This window comes from Lycium ferocissimum, chromosome 2 (assembly GCF_029784015.1).
Source record: "Lycium ferocissimum isolate CSIRO_LF1 chromosome 2, AGI_CSIRO_Lferr_CH_V1, whole genome shotgun sequence".
In the NCBI taxonomy this organism is placed as follows: Eukaryota; Viridiplantae; Streptophyta; class Magnoliopsida; order Solanales; family Solanaceae; genus Lycium; species Lycium ferocissimum.
In genome coordinates this window covers 7,794,344-7,820,554 of record NC_081343.1, presented here as the reverse complement: position 1 = coordinate 7,820,554, position 26,211 = coordinate 7,794,344, and the positions used below count along the sequence as shown (strand labels likewise).

The 26,211-nt window shown below is 36.4% G+C and overlaps 1 pseudogene; it reads left to right on the top strand.

Moving 5' to 3' along the window:
* The first annotated feature begins 5,362 nt into the window (after positions 1-5,362).
* LOC132047402 (uncharacterized) lies at positions 5,363-23,731 on the top strand (annotated as a pseudogene).
* The last annotated feature ends 2,480 nt before the right edge of the window (positions 23,732-26,211 follow it).

Here is a 26,211-nt window from a genome sequence, read left to right as displayed (position 1 = left end):
GTGATGCAAGTTCACAGTTAACTCGATTCGAGTATTCAAATTCCCAATACAATTGTTATGGCTAAGCTGTGAGCTGTCGCTCAATAATATCCTATGTTGAAAAGGTATCTACTGAAACTGCACCACCTCTCCAGTACTGTATCCGTGCAATTACGATGTCGCATAAGTAATTTGATCTGGTATGTAGTGAACGAATTCAATGAGCCAGTGATGCAAACTGCTCCAAGGCACTTGGTAATCATACCGTAAAATAAAAGACTACTGAAGATCTATAGAGCTTGAGCAAGAATAAATCATTCCACTGACGTGCTTAAACACCGCCAAGTGAAAGAACCCAAGTTGCATCACATGAAAGTAACCTGAGAGAAATTCTTTTTAGGGGCTATTTCACGCCATAGGTCCTATTCCTTTTTTTCTTCTTGATGCTTTTCATAGCCAGTTTTGTGGATTGACCTATGACATTAGTTGACTTAAACGAGTTGGGGAGCGAAGCAACTTCCAGTAGCTATCGAGTGTACCACTAGGCACTTAGAATATTAGGTCTAATTCCCTGATTAGTCATGATCCGTACATTCCCGAGCCACTAATCTCTATCACCTATGACACAAGACAAGTCATCATGTATTGTCCACTCAAGGCACTTGCCTCGCCGTTTCTAACCATTTCACGTTGCTAGCAAAACTCTGCTATTGCTGGAAGCTGCTTTATTGAAGCTGGCACTGCCAATAATAAAACGGTCACTAAAACTGATTCTGCTGTCACCGATCATAAGCTGCTTACGCGATATGCGATATCTGATCCAAATGTCTTACTCCATCTTTGATGCATTAACCACCTGTCTGGCCCGCCTCGCGCGGTGCATCGGTCACATGTCTTACCCGGTCTTTAGTGCATTAACCACCTGTTTGACCTACCTTGCGCGGTGCATCAGTTACATATCTTATCCGAATAGCAAAAATGATGCCAACGCGCGTAATAAGTCATCGGCTACTCAACATATATCTCATATATCGCACTTATGATGAAAATTGCATAAGAACAGCGTAAACACACTGCGTATCAACTCGAATCTTGGTTGTTATTTATGCGATAGTCCCTTCTCTTAAAGACATACTGTAAACTCTGGAGATCAATGCAAAGCTTGCATGACTTTGTAGTATAAATAGGTTTGCCATGCCTCTAAATACCAACTCGTACAATGTTCTATTTTATTCATAATTTTTAAAGATGAGAAATAATTTAATATAATTAATGAAATTTTTGCCTAATCTAAAAAGTGAATCATTTCACAAATAAATAAAAAATGGGAAAAGATCACCCATACCCAATGGAAACAAAATATTTACGCGCCTCTACCCCATTGTTTTTTGTGCCCCCTAAAATATTTACCCACTATACCTCTATTTCCCATTCTCCTTTGTGCGCTGATATCACCGTGATGTCAGCGCTGCTGTAGTATCCTTTGAGGTGCAATAGGTACAGTGCTTTGTTTTATTGTTTTTTGTCCTTTTTTTTTTTTTTTTAATGTTTTTAGTTTCTTTGTACCTTTTTTTGGTACTTTACCATTTTGTTAATTTTGTCTTTTCATTTTCATCTTTTTGTTTTAATTTTTAAAAATAAAAATAAAAGATACAAATAAATATACTAACTAACTATTTTTAGATTGATAAAAATATAAATAATTAGATTACAAGAAGAAGTAATTAAGAAAAATACTAAAATTACTAGCTTATTTATTAAAACCTAAACTAATGGAAAAAATATTTTTTATAAATCAATTTTCAATTTTTTCTTTATTTTCTATTTATTATAATCTTATTCTACACACCTTTTGGCTCTTTTTTTTTTTTTTTTCCATACAAATAAAAAAGATAACTAATATAACACTCAGCCCTCTGTGCTACCCAAATGGTATATCATATACTGACTGAGTGTAAATATACTGTGTGGTGGTATCATAGGAAACATATTTTAGCATATAATATATCAAATCAGTAACAGTTGAAGTATACTATTGCAGTACACTATGATACCCACATGGTATATATCATATACTGATAGGGTATCATAGAAGATTCAATCATTTTTTTCAAAAAATACTACTCAACCCTCTATGATAGCCAAATGGTATATCATGTACTAACAGGGTATCAATATACCGTGTGGATATCATAGGGGACTGTTATTCCTTCAAGAAAAACACTCGATCCTCTATGATACCCACATGGTATATATTATTGTCACGACCCAACCCCGTAGGCTGTGACTAGTGCCCGAGCTGGGCACTCGTACACACCCATTAACCATAATCGACATACTACTAACTTATACATATGCAGAGGTAAGACGTCGTCTCCATAATCAGTCCACAACAAGCATAACATGAACTCAGGTATACAGAAAAGTAAAACGTCGCCCCCAAAACTGTCACATATACATATGTACATATCGGGCATAAGCCGGTAAGGCTGTCATAATATAGGGGGACGCGCAGAACACAAATCCCACAGACGCAACTGTACAATAATTGCCCACAACCCACGCATATATGTCTACAGACCTCTAAGAGTCATAACAGAATCATATGACGGGACAGGGCCCCGCCGTACCCCTGAATATACATATAAATACACAACAAAAGTGTCTGTACCACAAATATAGTCTCGAAAACAAGGAGCGCTCCAAAATAGCGAGATAGATATCTGGGCCGACGGATCACGAACGGGCGTACGTGCCCCGGGCATGAAACGCGGCCCCGAAGAAAGGGGTCGGTACGGAATATGTGCGAGTACGTAAAGCACGGGATACGAAGAAACGATTATAACCGGACTGGAATTACAGAAACGGGTATAATAACCAGAAAATCAACAGACTTGCCTCTGAAACACATATCATGCATGTCAATATCATGTCATCATATCATCGTATCATATATATATATATATATATATATATATATATATACCGTACCCGGCCCTCTAGTGAGGGACTCGGTGAATGAGATCATGTCTCCATCATGTACATCATACTCGGCCCATCTTGTGGGCTGGCGCCATCATCATATCATCATATACATACCGTACCCGGCCCTCTAGTGAGGGACTCGGTGAACAATGCAGTGGAGTTGCACGAATGCATGTCCTGGCCCGGGACTCAGTGAAGGAAGTAATAACAGCTAGCACGAGCAGAGTAGTGAGAAACCACATGCACATAAATCATCTTTAAGACTCGATAGATAAGTAGACAAATCAACGCTCGAGTATCAAACGATAGTCATGAGAAATCAATGCTCAAGTGTCAACGATAGTCATGATAAATCCGTTCTAAATACCATTAGGACTGGATTAAAAGAAATTTGAGGGATCGTAGACATGTACCAACCCAATCCGAGCCCGCCCCGGAAAGTTACGGACATTATTCACTTTAGGACTTTCTACGAACATATCGAAGCGATCCGAGCCCTTCTATGAAAGTTAGAGACGATATTCATCATAAAACCCTTTAGAAACAAAACTTTTTATGCAACCTTTGAAATCCAAACATACAAAAGACATAAAGACCATAGCTCGACTATATTAAGAATGCGAAAGTCAAGAAGTGAATAAGAATCGTAGACATGCTCGGATCGTAAGAATAGAGTTACCCCGAGGCTCGTATCATAGCTTACTTACAACTAAGACATGCCAAAAGAAAGAAAGGGTAAGCTTTACATACCTCGTCCGCTTCCTAAGCTAATCCGAATTTAAGTCTCGGCTTCTCAAGATCTACAACAACATCATTTGCTACCAAACATTAGCTATAGATACTTAGGAATTCAATCCCAACCTATCACTTTATTTACAGAAATTTGGGCAGCATTTCCCCTATAAATTCAACATCCCCGAGAATTCAACTCGGCCAAATCATCAACAACAATACCAACAATCATACTAGCAACATCAAAAATCAATTCAAAACGCATTCTAACGTTAATAACTCTTTCTACATAATTCGACAACATTCCATTTACATTCAAATCGACCACTTACAATCAAGCCAACGCCAATGCTCACACATTCAAGTACTAATCCGAAACCATTCAAACAAGATTCAAGAACACTTCAAACAATCCGCACAATATCCCAACAACCCAACCACAATGCTACTCCACCCGAAACCTCCCAACTTCAAGAGAAACAACAACAACACATTTCTTTCTTCCAAATTCATGAACTATACCAACAATCCACACGTTAACAACATTATCCTCATAAATACAAGAAACTATATTAAGATCACATTGGCTTCTAAAACAGCCCACAACAATTACCACTTCAACTTGAATCATTAAACTTTCATTATCATCATAGAATCCACAACAAACAACAACCAAAATACTACATAAAATTAGTTCATTCCTTCTACACCAAAACAACCCATATTCGGCCACAACATCAACACCATAATTTCATGAATTTCATTCATTTCCACATACTACAACATGCACAAATCATCCATAACACATGTAAAAGAAGATTGAACCTTACCTTTTCCACTTAGTTCTTCACTCGGCTAGGATTGAGTCTTGCAAGAATAGATGCTTTGCTTGCTCCAACAACTACTCCACGTTAATTACGACCTTCCAATTGGTTGAAAACCTAGAAGAAAATATTTTTTTTTTGGTCAAGATTTTTGGACCTCAATTTTAGCTTGCCATGGCCGAATGGTCTTCATCTTTTTTTTCTCCAAGTTTCTCCAATGTTCTAAGGGGTGAAAGATGAATAATATGATCACTTGGTCATCTTTTATCTACATATAGTATTAATCCATGTGGGCCATGCCCCATACACATCACACGGCCACATTGGCCTTTTGTTTCATGAATTGTCAACTTTTCATAATTCACTTTTAACCCCAAACTTTTCTTAATATTCCATGCCAATAAAATCATAAGCAACTTATGCCTTAAAACAAAATCGAAGGTCAAAAGTCTCAACCTCGTATCCCGGAATAGTCTTGTCCTTAACTTATCACAACTAGCTCGGAACATCCCAATGTACAAAATGCGGGATATAACAATTATATACTGACAAGGTATCATGAAGGATTAGATCATTCCTTCAAAATATACTACTACATGGTGCCATCGCAGTATATTTGTAATGCTTATGGTATCAAAATAAAATGCTTACGATATTGAAATAAAAAGCTCATTTACATGTTATTAGTACAAATTCTTTGTTTTGCCAAATGCAGCAAAAAGGAAGGGAAGTTCTCAGTCCTCTATGCTACCAATATGGTATGTCTTTTATATCATTGTGGTATCACATAGGACTGCTGAAGTAATTGAATGAAACACTCCTAGGTCCTCCATGATACCATCATGGTATATGCCATATACTGCGATGGTATCATGAGTCCTTCAACGAGATGCTCTTCAACAGTCCTACGTGATACCATCATGGTACATACCATATACTCAGATAGTATCGTGAAGGATCGCTGAAGTCCTTGAATGAATCAATCCACAATCCTCCGTGATACCATCATGGTAAAAAAAATAGACTGAGATGGTATTATGGAGAACTTCTTGAGTCCTTCACCTATGTCAGCAATCTTAGATGATACCATTATGGTATATACCATATACTGAGATGGTATCATGAAGGATTGCTGAAATCCTGAGATGGTATTATAGAGAATTTCTTGAGTCTTTCACCTGTGTCAGCAGTCTTGCATGATACCATCATGGTATACCATATACTGAGATAATATCATGAAGGACTGCATATACCATGATAGTATCATGAATGACTGATCCGCATGATGTATCATATACTGGTTAGATATCATAGAAAGCGGATTCATTCCTTAAAAAGAGAAAAGAGTTTAGTCATCTAATACTTACATGGTATATATCATATACTGATAGGGTATCATATAGACTACTTCATTCCTGAAAAAAATAATAATCAATTATCGATCCTCTATGATACCCACATGGTATACATTGTATACTGAGAGGGTATCATAAAGACTACTTCATTCCTGAAAAAAAAAAATTAAACGAAAATACAACTAATTGACTTTAAGCTTATTTTGGCATTTTAATTTCTAAGTCATTTTATCAAGTTAAATTTTATTAAAAAAAAATTGAGTCATATGTTTTATATAAGTTTAGTTTTCATTTCCAAATGAGATAAAAAATTGAAAAATATATTTTATATTAATTTAAATTTTAAAAATAGGCTAGTAATTTTATTAATTTTTATTTATTTATGGTGTACTCTATTTATTTAATTTTCCTATATTTTAATTAGTCTAAAATAGTTATTTAATATTTTTATTTAAAAAAAAAGGAGAAAAGACAAAGATGGAGAACAAAAAAAATAACGGAAAGAGAGAAGATAAACAAAAAAGGGAAAAGGAAATGAAAGAAGAAAAGACAAAACTATTAAAGAAAACAAAATGAAGGACAGGCAGCTGATGCCAACTATGGCACATGCGTACGTCGGGTAATTTTTTTTTGGCTGAGGGGTACTGTCGAAATTAGTTTGTGAAGGGGAAGTTCTGTATAAATAATTTATCTAAAGCGGGCATTTTGTGTGGTTTTCCCAAAACAGATTGTGACCCTTTCAATTCGAAGATTTAAATGGGACTTTTACATGCTCAATGAGTACTGGGCTTATTTGCTCGAGGTACGATAGTAGGTTTTTATACCTGATTCAAAACTCACTTTAGATGCTGCCAAGAAGATCATCAAATCCCAAAACATAATACCCACCATCACCAAAGTCATCAAGCTTTCCAAGCTCAAGACAAACTACAAACCCTTTGAAGGAAAAAGAAAGCTTTGTGATTCATATGATCTTTTCTTGGCTGACAGAAGGATTGTTCATTTGTGTCCTAAGCTTCTTGGTAACCAGTTTTTCAAGAAAAAGAAGCCGTCTTTGCCATTGGACTTGACACACAAGAATTGGAAGGGGCAAGTTGAGAGAACTTGTGGGTCTGGGTTGACGCAATAATAGAAATGAGAAGAAAAGAAAATAACAAGGATATAAAAGGGATAGATAGAATGACACAATGGAAGACACAATTTGGCAGCCAAAGCTCTAGATTAGCTAAAACCTCCAAATTACATACAACCAAGCACCTATTCTCTTAGGATGACCTCAAGGAAATCTAAGTTCCGAAGCAACCAATCCCCTCAACAAGGTTCTCAATCAAATGCTTACACAAGCTCTCAACACTCAAAGTGTATAATATCATCAATATTCATATAACTCTAAGTAGGGAAATGTTTAAGTCTACTACTTATACTAGGGAAATAAGGAAGACAAGCTAGCTATTACAATTATACCCTTAATAAAGTAAAGGCCTTGTTTGGTTGGTCTTCCTTGGAAATGAGACTTGAAAAGGCTTGCATTTAAGTATTAGCCTCTTTGCATGCATAGCCCTCTTCGCCACTCTTCTCCATTCCATCATCCCATGTAATCATCAACACTTGGAATCCCGAAACAGCTCTAAAGTGTACTCAAGTACGTCCCTCTTCATGAACAACCATTGCAATTCTTGAAGCTCACGAGCTTGGCTCCTTGTAAAAGGTCTTGATGCAACTTGGGTTGTATCATTCTCCCTATCTTGAAAAGAATTTGTCCTCAAATTTAAGGGGTCACCATCATCCACTCCATAGGTGAGAGATCACACATTAAAGGTGTTATGAACTTGATATTTCGGAGGAAGGTCAACCCTGTATCCATTGTCATTGAGTCGCTCAAGCACCTCAAATGGACCATCTCCTCTAGGCATCAACTTGGTCTTCCTTTTGTTAGGAAACCTTTTCTTGCGAAAATGTACCCAAACCCAATCGCCCGGTTCAAGTACAACTCGCTTATGACCTTCATTTGCTCTTATGGTCATCTATTGATTCTTTTTCTTCTTAAGGTGAAGCCTCACCTTCTTATGCAACTTCTTCATGGCCTCGACCCTTTTGTTTCCATCTAAACTCAAAACAACATCTTGAGACAAAGGGGTGAGATCTAGAGGGGTTAGTGGGTTAAACCCATGAACAACCTCAAATGGAGACATGCCAATAGTACTATGAATGACTCTATTATATGTAAATTCAACTAAATGCAATTGATCTTTCCAAGATGCTAGTTTTCTCTTAACCATGTCCCTAAGCATAAAACCTAAAGACCTATTCACAACCTCGGTTTGGCCATCGGTTTGTGGGTGACAAGACGTAAAAAACAACAATCTAGCCCCAAGTCGTCCCCACAATTCCTTCCAAAAGTGGCTAACGAACTTAGAGTCTCGATCACTCACTATGGTTTTGGGAATACCATGCAATTTGACCACGTTCTCAATAAACAACGATGTAACATGAGACGCTTCATCAATCTTATGACATGCAATAAAGTGAGCCATCTTTGAAAAGTGGTCAACTACAACAGAAATGCTATCTTTGCCCTTTTTAGTCGTTGCAAGCCCAACACAAAATCCATAGAAATGTCAAGCCAGGGTCTTTGAGGGGTGAGGCGAGGGGTACACAAACCATAGGGAAAGAGCCTAGACTTAGCACCACGACACTCAATTCATTAACCACAAATTTTAGCAACATCCTGACACATATTAGGCTAATAAAATTGCTTTTAAAGAATTCCCAAAGTTTTATCAATTCCAACATGTCTCATCAATCCCCTATCATGTGCCTCCCTTACAAATAGTTCCCTCCAAGAGCTCATGAGCACACATAGTTGCTTGTTCTTGAACAAGAAACCATCAAATTTTGAATAGGGAGTAGAAGTCCTATCACTAATCCATCTTTCCCTTTCCCATTCTTCGTAATCTTGAAAGATTTTTGCAAAGACGGGGACCTTGGGGTACAATGTCTTCAAGATTTCAAAACCCATTAATTTGAAAGACAAAATTAATTATCAAAACATGTTTTCTAGACAAGGGATCGCCACTACATTATCCTTCCCCTTTTTGTATTGGATTACATAAGGAAAAGTTTCAAGAAATTCAACCCATTTGGCATGCTGTTTGTTCAACCTACCTTGGGCCTTAAGATGTTTCAAGGACTCATGGTCGGTCCTAATAACAAACTCTAGTGTTGTCAATTTCCCAAAACTCTAATCAAAGCATACAATTCAAGATCATAGGTGGAGTAATTAAACGTCGCACCCTTAAGCTTTTCACTAAAATAGACAATGGGCTTTTGATCTTGCATGAAAACGACACCGATACCTACTTTACTAGCATCACATTCAATTTTAAAGATTTTGTCAAAATCGGGTAATTGCAACAACGGTGTGGAGCTAAGCATTTGTTTCAAGGTCTCAAAAGCCCTTGCTTGCTCCTCACCCCACGAAAAGGGCTTATCCTTCCGGATTACCTCGGTCTAGGGGGCAGCTATGGTACTAAACCGTTTAACAAACTGCCTATAGAAACTAGCCAATCTATGAAAACTTCTCACATCACCAATGGATTTAAGAGTTGGCCAATTCTTAATAGCGTCTAATTTGGATTCATCAACCTCAACGTCCCTTGAACTTACACAAACCCCAAGAAAACAACTTCATCAACACAAAAAGAGCATCTAGCTAGATTAGCATAAAGTTGTTCTTGTCTAAACACTTCAAACACCCATTTCAAATGATCAACATGCTCATCCATGATTTTACTATACACCAAGATATCATCAAAGCAAACAACTACAAATTTGCCAATAAAAGATTTTACTATACACCGGGCTTGCCTAGTGCGGTTACCTCTCCTGTGTGGTTTGCGAGCTATTGCACAGGAGTTGGGTTTACCCTGTGTGCACCCGAAGGGTAGGGGTTGCGAGTTCCCATGTCATTAAAAAAAAAGGTTTCATCTCATGATCCATTAAATGCATGGAAGTCCTAGGAGCATTAGTGAGACCAAAAGGCATCACCAACCATTCATATAGACCAAGCTTGGTCTTAAATGCCGTTTTCCACTCATCTCTGGGTTTCATCCAAATTTGATGGTGTCCGCTCCTAAGATCTATCTTAGAGAATATGCATGAACCATTCAATACATCAAGCATGTCATCAAGACGAGGGATGGGGTGGAGATACTTTACCGTTATCTTGTTGATGGCTCGACAATCAAAACACATGCGCCATATTCCATCTTTCTTTGGCACTAAGACCACGGGCACGACACCATGCCTAAAATCCCGAGAGGCGTGGACGGCACCCGATGCCACACTTGGCCCGAGAACTATTCTGAACCTGTAACTATGGAGGGATAACCTTCAACTTATGCCGACCGGGCCTACCTGTAAACAAACAATACAACAAGCCGACAAGGCCACTCTCTAAATATGTATAGAGATTGACTATCTAATCTAAATAGGGCACACACACCCAAGACATATATCAAGGTAGACATATACAAGGCCAGTAAGACTACCATACAGGACTCGTCTACAAGCCTCTAAGGAAAGCATAACTATATCATGGTCGGGACAGGGCCCCGACCTACCCACCATATCTATAATAAAAGAGACTACAAAACTAGACCTGACAACTCCGGATAAGTGGAGCTCACCAATCAGCTGATGTCTGGTCCCGTATCTGTCTGTCTATCTGTACTTGCAGGCATGAATGCAGCTCCCCGGCAAAAGGGATGTCAGTACGAAACAATGTACTGAGTATGTAAGGTAACAGAATAATTAAAACCGAAACTGAACTAAAACAATATAATTTGGAGGCCAAGGAATACCCTGAAATGTCTCACCTGATCTATCTCATGTGAAATGCAATATAGTAATAATGTATATCTCACTGACCAAGTGGCCAGGCAACTGAAAAATCTCACTGACCAAGTGACCAGGCAATCTGTCTCATTGACCCGTCGGCCAGGCAATCTGTCTCATTGACCCGTCGGCCAGACAATCTGTCTCACTGACCCATACGCCAGGCATGCAGTATATTATGCATATGCTGAAATATATTGACACTGTAACATGTCTCTTTTGTCTTTCTATAAACTTATGGACATAGGGAGGGGATATGAGCCCTCACAAAGAATAACATAACACTCGGAAGCTATGCAACAATAGAACGAGCTCTACTTTGATAAATCTCTAGTCATAAGGTTCGTTACGCTCTTACTATATCTGGAATCATGCCAAGAAAAGGAGCTGCCTTAATATACCTCATGTCGCCAATACGATCCAACAACGAACTCGCCGTAACTAGTACGTCAACCTATAACAAAGGGATACATTTATGACCTTAGACGACACTAGTATATCAAATGATAATTCGGTTCTAAAAATAAATGGACAGCATCTCCCGTAGTCTTTAACCATCACAACACAACCAACAATCCCACAATAAAAACTTAACCTTCTTAAAGTCCTTTTTTTGGACTCAAATCATCAAAACAATCCGATATACCCTAGTATACGATACCTTTTACGCCTCTTTCTTTCAAATTCAAGAACAATAACAAAACAAAATTAGTAGTTCAACTACATCAACTTAATCTTCAATTTACTAACTCGTAATAACCAAGTGCTTCTAAAACATCAACTAGCTCATATAGAACACTCTTATATTTCCAGCACCTAAATCATTATAAGAGCAGCCTCACAACACCATATGACACCCAACAAAACTATAACAACTCCCAACTATTAATCTCAACATGTAAACACCAACCTATGCTTTCATAGAAACTTAAACATGTCTGGAACTCAAATCAATCTATAAACATGATAGAGAAGATGGTTCATACCTTCGCTTCTCTTTATTTCACCATGGAGAAACCTTTGGTTTACTATTATCCAGAGAGATTCAACACTAGAATCACCAAATCAATGGAAGAATCATCATGATTGAACTTGGGTTGATCTTAAATGTAATAATGTTGCTGCAATATTTGGAAGGTACGTTACTACTATATTTGGAAAGTACGTTGCTGCTCTACATTTAGATGTTGCTGCATATATTGAATAAAATGTTGATTCACTTCGTTAGTGAACAAAGAAGGAAAAGAAAAGGACGAATCGCCATAACTTCTTGTTGCATTTCACCTGAACGTAAATGTGTATTTATGGATAGTTTATCCCAAAATTAAGAACATGTATAAATATTTTGTCTCTCCCCAGCCAGCTCCATTGGCGGTGGAGCATATGAGTATATACATATTATTTTAAAAAAAAAACAATCCCTTCCAAATTAAGAACCGAAAATGGATTTTAAAATATTAAAAGATGGTAATTGCCACCTTTTAACAACTACAAATGGGTATCACAAAATATTGCCACATGTCTTAGTGATGGTGGAGGGATAATATTTTGACACATACAACTTGCTACAGCACATCCCATAATTTGTACTTATCACTAAAATAGACTGCTTTGATTTTATAAATATAATATTTCCTTAAATAACCAATTTCTGAAATTTCAGTTATGTTATAAATAAAATCATAAGTATATAAAATTAGGACATATGCTAATATTTCATAAAAACTAAGTTATTGATAAAAATTACATCTTATCAAATTCTAATTTTTCCAATCTAATATAAGGAGTACAAATTTTGTACCATTAGCTCTCAAAACGGAAAAAGATAACTTTACTTTGGAAATATAATTTCTATCATTTTAATAAATAAAATCTCTTTATAATCTTCCTCATGTCATATATATATATATATATATATATATATATATATATATATATATATATATATATATATATATATAATTTAATGCATATCCCAAAAAGTAGTAATAATAATAACTAGCTAAAATAATATTTATCAAATTTTTCTAAAAGGTTTCATTTATAGGAGAAAATATATATACCGTATCAAAATAACATCTAACGGTATCAAGGTTGTCATAAAACCTCTATAAACTCATGAATGATCTTAATCCTTTCTCGCTCATATAGATTTACTATGACACATCCTAACGCCAAGGTACGAGGTGTTGCATCCTTCCCCCATTAGGAACATTCATCCTCGAATGTTGGATCACAGCTCGGGGTTCTAACACATTCCCAGCATATCTAGGGCGTACCTGATCTGATAGGGACTTTTTATGACCCAGCTCTGCAGCACGATCTGGAATAAGAAAGAAGGGTAACCAATCCTAACAATGCCTCGTAGCTTCCTGTTTATATGATGTGGTGCACAACACATTTATAAACAAGACTCTGCTAGACACGGCTTGCAGCTATACTCCCTAGGACAAAACTGCTCTGATACCAAGTTTGTCATGCTACAAATTTGGAGAGGCGTGGCCGGCACCCGGTGCTACACTCGGCCCGAGCGAACCACTCTGAACCTGTAACTCTAGAGGGATAACCCTCAACTTAGGCCGACAGGGACTACCTGTAAACAAACAACACCAACAAACCGATAAGGCCACACTTTAAATATGTATAAAGACTGGCTATCTCATCTGAATGAGGCGCACACACCCAAACATATATATACTGAGCGAGCCGACGAGGTCGCTATAAACGTACACAACCAACGGCATCAAGGTAGACATATACAAGGTCAGTAAGGCTACCATACAGGACTCGTCTACAAGCCTCTAAGGAAAGCGCAACTATATCATGATCAGGACAGGGCCCCAGCCTACCTATCATATCTATAACACAAAGAGACTACAAAACTAGACCTGGAAACTCCAGATAGGTAGAGCTCACCAATCAGCTGATGTCTGGTCCCACCTATTGGAAAAGTCTATCTGTCTGTCTATCTGTACCTGCAGGCATAAATGCAGCTCTCGCGGCAAAAAAGACATCAGTACGAAATAATGTACTGAGTATGTAAGGCAACAGAATAACTGAACTAAAACAATATAATCTGGAGGCAAAGGAATATCCTGAAATGTCTCACCTGATTTGTCTCATGTGAAATGCAATGTAGTAATAATGTATATCCCACTGACCAAGTCGCTAGGAAATCTCTCTCACTGACTCGTCCGCCAAGCAATCTGTCTCATTGACCCTTCGGCCAGGAAAACTCTCTCACTAACCCGTAGGCCAGGCATATCTATTTCACTGACCAAGTGACTAGGCTAAATAAAATGTCTCACTGACCAAGTGGCCAGGCTAAAGAAAATATATGTATATCATGCATATGCTAAAAACTATTGATATTGTAACACATCTCTTCTGTCTCTATATAAACTCAAGGATATAGAGAGGGGATATGAGCCCTCAGAAAGAATAACATAACACTAAGAAGTTATGTAACAATAGAACGAGCTTTACTTTGACAGATCTCTAGTCATAAGGTTTATTACGCCCTTATTATATATGGAATCATACCAAGAAAAGAAGGAGCAGCCTTAACATACCTCGTGTCGCCAATACGATCCAACAACAACTCATCGTAACTAGTACACCAACCCTATAACAAAGGGATACATATATGATCTTAGACGATACTAGTATATTATGTATATCAAATGATAATTCAGTTATAAAAATAAATGGACATCATCTCCTCTAGTCTTTAACCAACACAACACAACCAACAATCCCACAATAACAACTTAACCTTCTTAAATTCCTTTTTTTTGGATTCAAATCATCAATACATAAGAATATACATCAAAACAGTCCAATATACGCTCATACACGATACCTTTTACACTTCTTTCTTCCAAATTCAAGAACAATATCACAACAAAATTAGCAGTTCAACTACATCAACTCAATCTTCAATTTACTAACTAGTAATAACCAAGTGCTTCTAAAACATCAGCTAGCTCATATAGAACACTCTTATATTTCCAAAGACCTAAATCATTATAAGAGCAGCCTCACAACACCATATAGCACCCAACAAAACTATAATAACTCCCAACTATCAATCTCAACATGTAAACACCAACCTATACTTTCATAGCAACTAAAACACATTCGGAACTCAAATCAATCTATAAACGTGAAGGAGAAGATGGTTCATACCTTAGCTTCACTTTATTTCACTATGGAGAAACCTTTGGTTTACTATTATCCAGAGAGATTCAATGCTAGAATCAACAAATCAACTGAAGAATCGTCATGATTGAAATTGGGTTGATCTTAAATGGAATAACATTGCTAATATATTTGGAAGGTACGTTACTACTATATTTGGAAAGTACGTTGCCGCTCTATATTTAGATGTTGCTGCATTACTACTATATATAGGGTACTTAGTTACATTGTAACTATTTGATTGGCCCAACCAAAATGGTTTGCTCTTTCAAATTGCCTTTATATTTGCTATTTATTACTTCATGTAGCAAAGTATGTTTCCAATAAATCAAGATGCTTTCAAATCCTTTTTGATAGCATATCTTTTTTGTATGTCTTATTTTTGCCCCTATTTTATTTCATGTTTGCTTAGGTTGACACATTTAATTTGGTAAATATAATCAATTTTGAGTATTCTAAAAATGCTTAAAAAGTTGTGAATGGTGATGATGATGTCATCTAATAGAAATGGCTATGCACAAAGATAATTTAAAATGGTGATGAAGAAAACTTTGAAGAACTCATTTGGTACTGGAAGAGTAGTCCGTCGATCAAATTTTCTTTAATAATTCTAAAATTACCATTAAATTTCTCTAGATCTTATTTTTAGTTAAAAAAAAATGAAAATATAAAATTAGATTTAATGATTTAAAACAATTATACCATAAAAAAAATTCCAAAACTTTTAAAGAATTAATAGATTAAAATCTTGAAAAATAATAAATAAAAAAACCTTTAAATTTTATTCAATTTGCTTAATTAATTGGGATAGTAAAGAGGAAAAGATTCTTACCAAGTGATCACCTCCTCAATCCCATAATTATTAAATATTGATGATCGCATCCTTCTTTCATGCAAACAATTTTATTTGTCAGAAATCATATAATTCTTAATTGGTTGAGTATGAAAGTTTTCTTTTAAGAGTCAAGCATCAATGAGTCAATGACAAACTAAATTAATTCTTAAACTCTGTTTCTATGATTTTTTTTTAATTTCATCTAAAACTAAACTTTAATCACCATATTTGTTTTAGCATAAATCATTGTCACATGAGATTATGAGTAGTTAATCAATAAATACCAAAACAATCTATTCCTACCTCTAACTAGAAATTATATGCTCACAAATTTATAAAATATTAAAATGTTCTTTTCAATTTATGATTATAGACAGCTTGAAATCATTTTTGCATACTTTAAATTAAGTTATTAAACCTCAAGTTATCTCTGTCTCTTTTTTATATCTATTTATTCCCTAGCAAACCTACTTTCTTATAACAAGTCTATAGTAAATTATTTAATTATGTGATCACAAACTTAAATAATGAATAATACATGATTAAGAAGCGATTATCTTAGAAGAGCTGAGCCTAAGAAACGTACATAAATTATTGTTTTTCAATTAAAATCATTATGAAATGCATCATTACCTTGACTTTGGGCCCGGGCTCAGCACAGATACCACTGGAATAGTATATTGAATAAAATGTTGATGCACTTCGTTAGTGAACAAAGAAGGAAAAGAAAAGGACGAATTGCACCAATTTCTTGTTGCTTTTCACTGAACGTAAATGTTTATATATGTACTAGCAACCAAAGCTCGTGCTATGCACGGGCCCAAAACTGTCATTGATTGAATTATGGTAATGTATACAAATTAAAGGTGTTTTATCTAAAGCTTGCTCTAGTAATAATTACAAACTTGAGATTGTGGAAACCAAAAAAATCTTCCAAAGTTGATGCAAGCTCGTTTTTATAGTCTCTGTGGAAACTCCCATCCGTATGATGGACACCTTTTAATTTGAGGCTGAAACAATTGAAATATGGACACCTTTTAATTTGCGGATGAAACAATTGAACTTTTATCGTGTGACGAAGAAACCTGTATGGTGTCAAAGCAAGCTTTAAATACCAAATGAGAAGCATAACAAAGAGTATCACTTACAGTTTGCATTAAACAAACTACTTCTTAAATTCTTCCTATTGGCACAGACTCTTTCCAAACTCTTTTCCAGTTCTTCTGGCGTATATTTCCACTATTATTTGCATCTATCATTTGAACACTTCCTTTAGTCCTTCAATTTTCTCTCCAAACAGATTGTTTCATAGCTAAAGAATAATGTCCAGGAGAAATCTATCCCAATTTCAGGATCAAAAGCAATCTAATTTAATAATCGAGCTTTGAAAAATGTTTGGTCCAATGAACTTAAAATCTTTCCCAGAATGGATATAAGTTCACTTTGTATACTCCTATATCTTATCTTTTCTTTTTATTATGTTTATGATAAATTTATTTGTGTAAGATAAGTCTTGTGGAAGCCTCCAACTCCTATAAATAGGAGGCTATGTAATAGTTAGAAGGCATCAAACAATCTCCCTGTAAATTTTCCGATATCAATAAAATATTTGCTTTGGAATTTTTGGGGCATGGCTTGCACCGTCTTTTTCAAAAGGTTGTTGCAAAGGAAATTCAGGGGTGTGACTGGAGCTTGAGGGGTTCATCATGAGTATTTCTGGCTTTGGGTTTGAAGATTTGTGATATGAATTTTGGTTAGGGAGTGGTGGCCAGTTTTGAGGTTTGTAAAACAGTACAACTTTACAAAGTTCCACCAACATATTTAACATACCTGATACCATAATTAATACTCCCATCCAGTATGCACAAATTGACCCCATATGGTTGAGACAAAAATTGTTGGTATCATAATTAACATACTTAACACGACAAGTGAGATTCACATCAAATATGCCTGAATATGTCCTATATGATTAAGGCAAAATTATTGGAACTTAAACAACTTAAAGAAGATAACACATTGATTTACCTATAAACCCAAATTATTGGAGCAATCAAAAACTTTTCAAATCAGCACAATCAACCATTTTACTCTTTAATGGTTGATCACAACCGCTATAACATGCCTCTGTACCTCCATCAAGTCATTCTTAAGAATAAAACATGTGCCGCAACAAATAGAGACATTTTAGGCTGCTTCTACCAAATTATCCTCAAGCTTGTAATTCAAGCTGCAAAATTTATTAGACTTACTTTTAAACATAGTTGTTGAGGCTGATATGATGGGCACTCAATAGTAGATCTCTAACCTTTCCACCTAATATATTAATCATCTAAACTCATTCAGTAACCTCTACACTCTTATAACCAATTATTTTTCCTAATAATTTAGCCTTTCTAAAAACATAAAGCAACTCACTCCAGTCATTAAGTACAACTATGCATTTTTTTTAAAAATCTTTCTATGACCTTTTACTTGTATAGAAAGTTGGTTGAACAAAAAATTATCGTCACATTATTAGTTGGACATTTAAAATAATATTGCCTTTAAAAGAAGCTGGTCAATCATTTTTTAAAGAATGTCATTGAACTTGGAGATGCAACTGCTAAAACACTGTAGGAGAAATCTGGCCAAGCAAGCTCTTTTTCTAGTCTTAAGAGGGAACAAGTGAACAATAAACGGAATGTACCTGTGGATTAGGATAGAGGTTCATCGAAACATGTATTGCTTCTTTCTTTATGCTGCAAATGGCAGCGAAGGAAGTGAAATAATATGTTAAATAAAAAAAAAAAAAAACTAAAGCAACATTGCAAAATGTAGGGAATAGAAAGCTCTGCAGAAAATCACTGGCATGTATACTACCTGTTAACCATGGAAGAAAGTCCACTCCTTCCTCTTTATTAGTTTGTAACTATGCCAATTCAGATTTCATAATGACAAATGAAGTTCTCCAGAATTAGCCTGCAACCAACATCTCAATACAGAAAACCCATAAAAATTTAAGGAGAAAAATAAATTAAAGTACCTACCTAACACACAGACAAATGAAAGCAGGCTTACCGAGAAACACTGGAGAACAACCAATTTTGAAAAAAGGGAGTGCATCAATTTTGCAGGTAGAATTAGCAGCAGAGCAGATATTATAAGACACAAGTTAGAGAGAGATAGAGAAGTAGAACGAATATAAGTCAAAAGTGAGAGGGAAATCTAAGTGAGAATGGAAGAGGAAATCAGTTGTTTCTCCACATAGACAAAAAAGTAAACACGTATTCCCATAAAAGTAAAATAGAAGGTTAATATTGAGCTACAATATATGTGTTTGCATTAGTAGAACAACGAAATTCAGTCACCCAATAAAATATGTCCAAGTTGACAGTACAATTTATGTTGCTTTTCGTACAAATATGTGCAGCAGGGTTCGTCCTCCCTTCCCATTTATAAATAATAGAAAAGTTTAACCCAAAACTAAGAACATGTAATAAATATTTTGTCTCCCCCCAGCCAGCTCCATCGGCGGTGGAGCATATGAGTATATACATCTATTTTAAAAAAACAATCCCTTCCAAATTAAGAAACAAAAATGGGTTTTAAAATATTAAAAAATGGTAATTACCATCTTTTAACAACTACAAATGGGTATAACAAAATATTGCCACATGTCTTAGTGATGGTGCATGGATAATATTTTGCCACATACAACTTGCTACAACACCTCCCATAATTTGTGCTTATCACCAAAATATACTACTTTGATATTATAATCATAATATTTCCTTAAATAACCAATTTCTGAAATTTCAGTTATGTTATAAATAAAATCATAAGTATATAAAATTAGGACATATACTAATATTTCATAAAAATTAAGATATTGATAAAAATTACATCTTATCAAATTCTAATTTTTCCAACCTTATATAAACAGTACAAATTTGTTCCATTAGCTCTCAAAACGGAAAAAGATAACTTTACTTTGGAAATATAATTTCTATCATTATAATAAATAAAATCTCATTATAAAGTTCATATATATAATTTAAATCATATCCCAAAAAGTAGTAATAATAATAACTAGCTAAAATCATATATATCAAATCTTTCTAAAAGGTTTCATTTATAAGAGAAAATATATATACCGTACCAAAATAACATCTAACGGTATCAAGGTTGTCATAAAACCTCTATAAACTCATGAATGATCTTAATCCTTTCATGCACATCTGGATTTACTACGACGCGTCCTAACCCCAAGGTATCAGAATCATACTTTCTCGCACTACTCCCTTTTCAAAGAGTTCATTCACTTGCCTTTGAAGTTCTTTGGCATCATCCGGGTTGGCTCTATAAGCCGGTTTGTTTGACAATTGGGACCCCGGGATAAATTCGATTTGGGGCTCAATTCCCTTTAAGGGTGGCAATCCCTTTGGGAGTTCCATTGGGAACACATCATCATAGTCCTGCAAAAGTGAAGAAATAGAACTAGGCAAAGAATAAGTTAGTGCATTAGTGTGCAAAGCATAGTCCCTATGTGTGAGGAGGATCACTGGTTGTCACTCCTCCAACTCCTCCCTAATCTTCCCTACTCCAACTCCTCCCTAATCTTCCCTAGATTTTCCAAGAGACCACCTTAGCCTTTCACTTCGATTTTTTTTTCTCACTCCCCTCTTGTGGACTACTTCCCTTACTATTTCCTTGTACGCCCTTGCCCTTCTCCTTCAACTCCCTCATTTTGTGATAGACTTCCCCAGCTTGCAAAGGTGACATAGGACATGACATATGTTTGAGCCCATTGTGTACAAGTGTGTACCGATTTGTTCTCCATCATGCTTGGTCGACCTGTCATATTGCCAAGGTCTTCCAAGTAAAAGGTTACAAGCTTGCATAGGAACAACATCATAAATAATCTTATCTTGGTAACCTCCTCGCCTACCCATTTGAGGGATAGGGCCGATCTTTCTACCTCTACCTCATTGCGGGCCTTGTACTTGTCCTCATTGCCCCTAAGCTTGATTAGAATATCTATCACACACCTCCTCTTCTACCTCATCTTAGTAGTCATCATCCAAGGGTTGTACATTCTGAATTGGTTGACGGTTCGGACGGTTTTGGGGTATTATAGGATCATTTGGTGGTGTTTCATGTTGAATTTGGTCTTGTGGTGCTGTGTCACATTGGGGTATTGCAATGTTGGGTGGTGGTGTGGTGTTTTGAGGAGTGGGGTTGTATAATTAATGGATGGTTCCAGGGGACAAGGTAGGTGAAGTGTCTTAGAGCAAGATACTTGTGTTTCCTTGATAGCGACTAGCGTTGAGAAAGATACCTCCCTAGTACCTCCTTCAATTGCTCCTATCCAGCTATCCATACTTTCCATCCGACTATTCATGTACGTCAACATCCTTATCACATCAAGAAGTTTTGGTTCCCTGGTGGGAACTTGTGATTCTTCTCCCGTTGTCATGGTACATATTAAAGACACTCAACAAAACAAGCAAACATATAAGTTAGTGAAATGCAACTCACAAAACTCTCAAGTATGCGCACCTTTGATTTGCCTCACAAATTGTTTCAGTCAATTATTGTGTTCTTGTTATGCTGATTAGTCACAAGGGATTTAAGTTCTACTCTTGGCCGGAACAGATTCTTGTTTGACTTGGAAGAACTGACGACTCAATTAAACTAACGACTTGAATCAAGAAGTGTTACCGAAGTTAAAACAAAGAAAAGCACGAAAAGACTTAGCACAAAAGAAATTACGGACTCAAGAACTAACTTTAAGTACGATTACTCATTGTTAATGAGTTTAGAGAATCAAAGAAGTGAAAGAAATTGAGCTAGAATTGAATTATGATTACCTTAAATTATATGGATCGTATCAAGTTATACGGTTTGATCTTGTATGCTATGGTCCGTATTTATTTTGTACGCTCAATGTACGGTCTCTCTTCAACTTGTACGGTAGGAACACTTGAGAACAATACGGTTTGTACAAATTATATGGCTTAATGTATGGTTGACCCTTCACTCTATACAGTTGGAACACTTGGAATTGTATGGCGAATTCAAATTGTACGGTGCGTACCTTCATGACCGGATCTCACTTGTTAAAAAACAAAATGCTCGATTTCCGTGGCACTTGATACGGTTGGGATTATATCGGCCGTACAAATATGTACGGTCCGTATCTTTGTGGGCGTACAACTCTTCAGTGGTTTCGTTCTGTATGTGTTCTCCTCAAAGTTTGGGCCGAATTTATTGGATGCACTGACTTTCCTTGACCCACACGAGCTAGTAGTTACTCCTTTTGACCCAACAAACAGCTTTCACTTGTACTTGGAAAAAATATTTGGATCAAACCCTCTTTTTTGGTCTTCTTCTTCAATATGAATCTATGAAGGTACTTATGAACATCAAGAACACCCAAATGCAATCTAGGGCCAAATCAATTTATTTGTCTCCTAAATTTTGGCTCTAAGCTTCCCTTGGTTAGGATAACAAAGCCCAATACAACCCAACCTCAATTAAGATCACAATCACCAAAACCCATTTGTGTTCTTCAAAGCTTGAAGCTCCCATTAATGGTGGATGATTCAAATATGACTCAAATGATCTAAAACTTAAGACATAGACTCTACTAACACTAGGGAACAAGATTTTAGTGTCAAATCAATAAAAAAAAAAGCACAATTTTTTTGGGGTTTTTTGAATTTTTTTGAATTTTCTCTGTTTTTTTCTTCTTCTTTTGACAAAACCCAAGACTAGATTTAACGGAACAAACCTAAACTAAGCTCTAATACCAATTGATGCAATAATGGAAATGAAAAGAAAATAATAAGGAAATAAAAGGGATAGATAGAATGACACAATTTGGCAACCAAAGCTCTAGATTAGTCAAGACCTCCAGATTACACACAACCAAGCACCTATTCTCTTAGGATGACTAAGTAGGCAAATGTTTAAGTCTACTACTTACTAGGGAAATTAGGAAGACTACCTAGCTATTACAATTATATCCTTAATCAAGTAAAGGCCTAATTTGGTTCGTCTTTCTTGGAAATGAAACTTGAAAAGCCTTGCATTTAAGTATTAGCCTCTTTGCATGCATAACTCTCTTCGCCACTCTTCTCCATTCTGTCCTCCTATGCAATCATCGACACTTGGAATTCTCGGGATGGCTCTAGAGTGTACTCAAGTACGTCCCTCTTCATAAGCAACTCTTGCAATGCTTGAAGCTCACGAGCTTGGATCCTTATAAAAGGCCTTGATGCAACTTGGGTCGTATCATGGGTTGTTTTACTTGAGGACCGAAACTTGTTGTGTGATGAGGGTTGGAAATGATTCAATGGAGGATCGACAGATTGTTGACAATGTGGTGGAAGCAATAAAGGGTGTTGCTCAGGCGGTTCCCAAGAAATGGGGTAGTGTGAGAAGCTTACACTTGAGACTTTCTGATTCATTGGCGTTGCCTTTGTATCAATCGTTGCTTGATATCAGGCTCAAGATTAACGAGTTTAAGGAGAAAGAAGCTGAGGAGAAAGGTAAGGATAGTGGCGGGTTGGTTGAGGTTAAGTAGGAGGGTTCAAGGAGGAAGGAAGAAGGGGAAGAATAAAGGGAGAATTCATGAAGTTAGGTATATGGACTTTGACACTGCTATAGATAAATTGGGGATTGATAATGATGTTGGTAACAGTGCAGGAAATAATGCAAATGAGGAAAGCCGCGATGAAGATATCGAGGTAAAGGAGGATGATGGAGTTGAGGAACTAAAGAAGAGGAAAACTGAGAAGAAGGACAAAAAATTGAAAAATGAGGAGAGAAGTTAATTGTCTTTGAAAGATGGAAAAAGGAATAAGACTGGTGAGGTTGGGGAGAAACTGAAACATGGGTCATTAAAGGTAGAAAGTAAAAGAAGCAAGATAAGAGCATAAATTTAATGTTATTAGGAGCTTTTCTGGTGCCACACTCCTGCTATCCGAAAATATTCGACAAGCATCACCGAAAACTGTGTTGGACTGTGTTGAACATAAATCAAAGTTGGTTTCAGCAGGCATTACTCTGTCTTGAAGCAGATATTGGGTTTGCTATGTTACTTTGGTATTTATTGTTTTTTTTTCTTTTCATCTTCTCAATTTTGATTTTGAAGGGATTCATAGTTCAAATTTTGATGTGCTGTAAGCAGCTGGCCTTCTATGTTAATCAAAGATGAGCTATAATCCTTTTCGCTTCTATTCTTTTGTGATATTTGAAGATTCTAGACATGCTTTCTTACATTCTAATGTCTTTGTTTGTGTGAGTATTATGTCATTATTGAATCTTGATCCTTGTAATGACTTTCAACACATCATATTCAAGGATGGATAGGTCCCATGAGAGCTGTAATCCATTATGACTGTATAGTGCAACCAGTTTGTTAGTTGCTTTACAACCTTTAGTGGTTGAGGCCGCATGCACGCCAATATTTGAATCTTGATATTGATAATAACTTTCAACTTCATATTCGAGGATGAATAGGTACCAAACAGAGCTATAATCTGTCGTGACTGTTGTTTGCAACTAGTTTGTTAGTAGCTCTACCACCTTTAGTAATGTTTTACAAAGGCAAGCCGACTATAGGCCGCCGTGGCGATTGGACATAATACCGCCCAAATTATATAACACACACACATAGACTATAGGATTCCTAGTACGTATATAATGCATACCCACGTACATGTCCACATAACCTCTAAACAAATGCTTAAGTAACAAAATCATATGACGGGACAGGCCCCGTCGTACCCCCGAATAAATATATATATATAATCATATGCATCGAAAAGTATATATATACCAAAATATAGGCTCCGACGAAGGAGCACTAAAACACACACACATAGTATAAGCCTTACCTGTATAGGTGTCCTAAATATATACAGGCGGGTATATATATCACCAAGCCGAGCGTCCGTACCTAGCGGGCATGAAACGCATGAAACGCCCCCGAAGAAAGGGGGGGTCGTACGAATATGTACCGAGTATGTAAAGCAAGGAATATAGTAACCATAATGACAAAGTACAGAAAATAGATATGATATGCAAAATGTCAAAATATTTAGTTAAAATATAAATCATGCATAGGCTCTTAGAACGATGGTCGCCCGCCTGTCAATGGCGCCATACCACAGCATCACACCGGAAAGTTTCATATCTCCGTAACCCGACATATCCCCGTAACACATCATAGCCAACCATAACACCATACACAAGATAACACCAAATATAAACGGAACCCGGCCCTCTCGAGGAGGAGCTCGGCGAACCGTAACACGCATCACACCGAATATACCATAATGCGCACGAAATATAACCGGCCCGGGATCCGGTGAACGAGGTAATAACCATAAGCACGAGCGGAGTCGTGAGTAACCATATGCATAAAATCATAATCATAACTCATTAAGTAAGTAAGAAATCCATATGCGGAAGTCAAAGTGAAAATAGTATTAAATTTTTCCGAAGGTCATTAAGGATAAGCATAGAAAAGCCGCGGGCCCCACGGACGGGTGCCGACCCCATCCGAGCCCGACTACGAGAGTTAGGGGAATGTTATGTCTTATGAAGTTACCTATTATGTTTCGGGGCGATCCGAGCTCATCGGCAAAAGTTACGAGCGTTTGAAGTTCGGAACCTTTTTGTAGCAAAATTCTTTATAAGACTTTTGAAATTCAATCTTTTGAAAACATAAGAACCTTAGTTTGGTTACATTAAAGAGTAAGTCTTTAAGAATGAATAAGGCACATATCTAAGCTCGGATCCTAAGAGCGGAATTACCCCGAGGCTCGGGTCATAGCCTAGTAGCACTAAGACATGCCAAAGAAGAGAAAGTGACGCCTTACATACCTCGTCCGCTCGCAAGCTAAGTCAAGCCTCAACTCTCGGATGCTCCAAGATCTACATAACGCCAATATACCAAACATTAGCCATAAGCCTTTAGGCATTCAATTCCAAACGAACATTAAATTCTACGAAATTTCGGCATTTCCCCTATAAATACACCAACCCCGAGATTTCAACTCGGCTAATTTCAACAACAACCAAACCAACAACCAAACTACAATATCAATAATCAATTCACAATGCATTCCAACATTAATAGTTCTTTCTACATGACTTCAACAACATTCATAATATTCCAACAACATTCAACAACACTCATAATATAGTCACTTCAACTACTTACGTTCAATCTAATATCCGCGTTTATACATTCGATTACTAATCCAAAACCATTCAAACAATATTCAAGAACGTTTTAAACAATTCATACAATTTTCCAACCAACCCAAATAAGGCTCCAACTCACCCGAATTTGTCTCCAAACCCGAAAACAACATGATCTACATTCTTTCCTTCCAAATTCATGAATTAC